Genomic DNA, 5,716 nt, shown 5'->3' with positions numbered 1-5,716 from the left:
GAGTTTGAGACCGCTCAGAGACTCGTGGGTTATCTCTGGCAAGAGCTGCTCGTGAACCCGCCTCAACCCTTCGCCAGTGGTGTAAAGTATCTAAGTACATTTACTCAAGTACTGTACTTAAAGGAGAATTCCGGTCATTTTAAGTGTTATGTTTGATGTGTGTCAAATCACTTACCAACGTAGGAATGAAAATCGCGTAACTCCACAGAGCCCCCTATCGACCCCCACCGTTGTCATTATAGGAGGATATAGGATAGCCCAAATTCGCCTATTTTAACCAATGCAAAGTCTGTTTTTTTGCTTCTAGTACTCATTGTTGAGTCCCATGATAATGTAACAGGCGCTAAAACTCCCGACAAGCTAACGGCTAATAACAAACGAGCTAACGCTGGGGCTGCTTATCTCTCTGCATGGCAGCCCCAGGTTGCCAGGTCGGGAGAGAAACCAGCAACCAGCATTAGCTCGTTCTGTTATTAGCCGTTAGCTTGTCGGGAGTTTTAGCGCCTGTTACATTATCATGGGACTCAACAATGAGTACTAGAAGCAAAAAAACAGACTTTGCATTGGTTAAAATAGGCGAATTTGGGCTATCCTATATCCTCCTATAATGACAACGGTGGGGGTCGATAGGGGGCTCTGTGGAGTTACGCGATTTTCATTCCTACGTTGGTAAGTGATTTGACACACATCAAACATAACACTTAAAATGACAGGAATTCTCCTTTAAGAACAATTTTGAGGTACTCTTACTTTACTGGAGTATTTCCGATTGTGTATACTTTTACTTCTACTCCACTACATCTCAGAGGCAAATACTGTACTTTTACTCCACTACAATTATTTGAAAATTTTAGTTACTAGTTACTTTGTAGATATAAATGATTACATTATAAAACATACATTAACCACTATTAACCTCTTTTTTATACCTCGGCTATTTGAAAATAGCCGATTTACAAGCTATTTTCTCACAACGCGTCGCGATGCAGCAGATCTACAAGCTCACAATGCTTCGCGACGCATTTTGAGCTTGTAGATCTGCTATTTCCAAAATATTTTTATACATTTCAAAACTTGTGAAATGGGACCCTTTTTTGTTTGTTTGTACTTTAAGTACATTTTGATACTAATACTTTTGTACTTTTACTTTAGTATACATTTAGAATTCCAGACTTTTACGTGTTACAGAGTATTTTTACTTTTTACTATCGCAGTATCGAAATTTTTACTTAAGTAAAACATTTGAGTACTTTTTCCACCACTGCAGAGAAGACAGGGACAGGCTACCTATACCTCTCGAGAAGACAGAGGATGATTACCCAGATTTTTGGTTAAAGACGGGGTGTGATTTTCAGTGATCCCCCCCCCCCCTAATACATAATCATCAGGTATTATGGTTATACTAGGAGGAAGATTTTTTTCAAAAAAGTGTACAGAATTTGTTAAAATTATGTTTTTATGTGGACACGCCTCCAGTTCATTAAGTATACCTGGTTCTCACCTTAGCACCACCTCCACCACCTTAGCACCACCCACCTGTCCTAGTCCCTCCTCCTCCTCATGCCCACACCTGTTGTGTTATGATAATGAGGGGGAGGGTATGTTTTTACTATGTCACTAAAGCGCTGTTTCTCTATTGGCACGTTTGACCCTCAAGGTTTCAGCCTCCAGGAAGAAACTCCAAATAGTCAGAGAAGACATAAAACACCATAAAACCACCACCGGGGGGCTTAATGAAGTTCTATCAACCTCATAGACACATGAAAAACAGACAAAGTGCAAAAACATGGCACCAGCTCTTTAAGGTTGCAGATTGATGCTGGATCAACCTTAAATGTTGCAAAGATGTAATTGAATCAACATTGTATTATGGTTGAATGTAATGATTGAAATGCCAATATTGAATCTATGTTGTTTGACACTTGCTTCTTTGGGGGGTGAGAGAGGGGGGGGGGGCGTTGAGATCAGTGATCCCCGGTGATCTAAAAATTGTAAATGTATATGGCCATCCTGGCCCGTGCCATTTGAATCTCCTGGCTTGCATTTCTGCCTCTCCGTCTGGATCGCTCTCTGCCCACTTTTGCAGTAAGTTTGTGAATATTACTTTTATCATAACTGAATTCTATGAAAGAAATAACTGCATTGTTTGTGTTTATCCTTTATGTAATACTTTAGGTAGGCTATGTAGGTAACTGTTACCTATGTAGTATCTAGTTGCTGAAAGACGGAGGCGAGAAAAAAAGAAATCTGCTCCTCCGACAACAATAGATACATTCGCTGCCCCATTCGCACCTTTTACCAAGCGACAAAAGCTGCCGACTCGTGCAAATCAATGGTCCATTGTGTAACATGTTAAGTACTGTAGTCTTTAAGTAGGCATAGGCTACTGTCAGATGTCCTGAAGCGTCCAAATGAGAATGAATAATGGTCCTGGATTCATGAATTAAATTACAGAGGTGACGTGACTTGCGACGTGTGTGTGTGTGTGTGTGTGTGTGTGTGTGTGTGTGTGTGTGTGTGTGTGTGCGTGCGTGTGTGTGCACGTGTGCGCGCGTGTTCACTTGCTACAAGTTGACTCGGAACCAGCAGATTATCAACACAGTATTATGGTGCCAGTAAAGATTGGGGGGGTTTGCATTACTGTTGTTTTATGGTCGTTTGAATTATAGTTTATATTTAGGAGTCAACGGGACTGCCGTCAGTGCCGTGACATTGCGACACCTGTCAATCTCAAAGACACTTGATTTAATATTTTGAGGAAATTGAAGGCAAAAATAAGGATGAATTAATTAATAAAAAAGCCTAATATCTTCCCCACCAAGGGGGAATTCCCCTTCAGGCTAGTGGTTAAGATGTTTGTCTTTAGTATCCCTACCTTTGCGGTAGACCCGGGTTTGAATCCCAGGGGTTACATCAACACTTCTGAACAGACTGGCCCTCATTTATCAACGCGGTGCAGACCAAATAATGGGCGTATGGCGAGATCGCCGCAACTTTCGGCATTTATCAATATATCCTGACGTTGGCTTCATCCTACCGTACGCTGAAATCTCACGTCTGGTAGAGAGCAGTTTTAGACCTACGTAGACCTACGTGACAAAGATTGTACCGCTACGGATTTACATGACAGGCAGCGAGGCGAGCCGGCAAAACTCTTTCTTTTCGGTTCTTCATGTCGTAAAATCAGGGTGTTTCCAGAATATTTAAGGGCGTGTTATTTAAATGACGCTCGGTTTGAGCCGTGACATTTATCAAGGCTGGGACGAAATGTACGCTAGGATTGCCTGTATAGGATTCGTTGATAAATGTGACTTTGACGTTGGTGTACGGCCGAATATATGGAAAAATATAAGGCGGTTTATACGTTCCGTTGATAAATGAGGGCCACTGTCTGCTGTGCAGTGCTGCCTGGGGCTGCCGTCGCCATTGTGATCCATTTACCATATTAGGGAGATCAACATGCATTGGACTCCTTGATTGGCTGACCCATCCCATCGGCTTTGATTGGTCAAGCTCACAATGACCCCAGTCAGTAAAGTCAACAGGGTTTAAGTGGTTCAGTATAAAAGTTTATATAAAGAAACAACAATGATACTGTGATAATTTCATGATCAAATATACACGGTTCCTCTGTCTATTGTGTCAAATATAAGACAATCACATGTCAAATAATAGAGTAGATGTGTTTACATAAGAGACACAAGTATGATACTGTGATATTTACATCATCCTCATCATCACCATCATCAGTGTTGGACATTATGTATGATACGTATTTATAAATGTGTGGAGTGGAGGTTTGAGCAGCGCGCCGCTGTCTGATTTAAATTTAATTAATAATATGATCTAATCTGATCTCAGATCTAATGCTGTGGTGATGACTGATGCAAAGGAAAGGAGACTTGTTTATATATATTTGTTATTTTCTTTTTTCTTTGGGGGGCAGTGGGTGTCTCATTTACACATTATGTTGATTTCATAGGGTTAACTTCTTCCTGTCAAGGACCCCCATCTGAACATATCTTTTGACTATACAAGACTTTTTTTGGGGGAAATATTCCAAATGTTTCAAGATTGTTTTTTACAACAGGAGATCTACAAGATCTGTAAGCAACCACAACACGTCGCATGGCGGCACGTTGTGAGCTATTTTCAAATACAGGTCTGTAACTCTGAGAGTGTACACATGGAACCAAATGGACCTGTAAGGGCAGGTACACACTGTAGGATATTTGTGACCAAATTTGACTCATCTCATCTAGCATTTTTTCATTTTCATTTTTTCATGTCATATGAAAGCAGGAAATCATAGCAAAATAATGATATATTGGTTAATAAGATTGAGTGAATAGTTTTGAAACTACAGCTTATAGAACTGAAGTCAAGTTAAATCAAGTTAAAACTCTTAAGTAGAGAAAACACCATTTCAATGGCTCTCATTCAGAGTAGCACTACTGGGCTATCCCAATCCCATCATGCATAGCGGGGGATGCAATTCTTTTGTTTCCAAGGGTCTCTTTGTTCTGTATGCTCTCTGAGACAAAGCATTTGCCACTGCCCCCTGCTGGAACCGGCTGGAACCAGTGGCCCAGGAGGACAAACAGAGATGCATTTTCACAACAGTTTTAACAAAATATGATTGTTAATACATCTTTATCTTTATTTACAATAGACACAAGCCAACAGACTAGTAATACCTTTCAAAATAATTGGGTAGAAATAGCGGATTTTACCGTGATTTCGCGATGTTTGGATGGAAACTGAGGATTTGGTTAGCAATGCTAGCAAATGCTAACTCTAACCTTATATTTTACTACATGTTTATGCATTTATTTCATATTTACATGTCGATTTAAGCTCTGAAATTTCTGTCAGACATACTCTAGTATGTGAAGAGTCTAACTGGGCTATAAACTCATTTTGGATTAAACAATTTGTTTTTGCAAAAAAAAAGTTTTTCTGCTTGCCTGAAGAATGGGCACCAACAAAATGACTGTCCTCCAGTCAAAAAGGGTCACATTTGGTCCGATTATGCTGTCGGGGACCTTTTTTGGGGCTCGCCGACAAAACCCCCGATCTGACGCAGATCGGGCTGTGATCGGCGAGGTTTTGGTCGCAGTGTGTGAAAGGCTCTGCGAGAGGATGCGGCCACGATAATTACGCTCGGCGATGGCTTCAAGTACATTTTGAACACCAGACTTTTACTTGTAACAGAGTACTTCTACATTGCAGTATTGATACTTTTACTTAAGTAAAACATTTGAGTACTTTTTCCACCACTGGTGGGAACGCACCCCGATGCATAGATGTGACTAATATGAATATTAATACACAAGAACAGTATCAGACTTTCAAGAGTCAATTTATTGAACAATTAAACACTTCTACAAATGATCATACAATAACATGTGAAGAATGAGAATAATATGGAATTAATATGAAATGAAAACAAAATGACAATGACTGAGGAAATAATGATGTTTGAATCCAGAGTGATTTACAAAGTTCAACATGAGAGTAAATGACATGAAGTCTAGTCAACCAACAACATGCTCACAGCAGTAGGAGAGGAAAGAGTTAAACATATCAACCCTAGAGTCACTATTCTGCTGTTGTCATGATAGATCAGTGTGCGAGTGTGCGTGGAAAGTTTCACGCAGATCGGTGCAGTTATAGGTAAAAACCTGTATCGACCTGTTATAGCTCCACTATAGGC

Source organism: Gymnoscopelus microlampas (assembly GCF_963454915.1).
Source record: "Gymnoscopelus microlampas genome assembly, chromosome: 21".
Taxonomy (NCBI): domain Eukaryota; kingdom Metazoa; phylum Chordata; class Actinopteri; order Myctophiformes; family Myctophidae; genus Gymnoscopelus; species Gymnoscopelus microlampas.
This window is presented reverse-complemented; position numbering follows the sequence as displayed.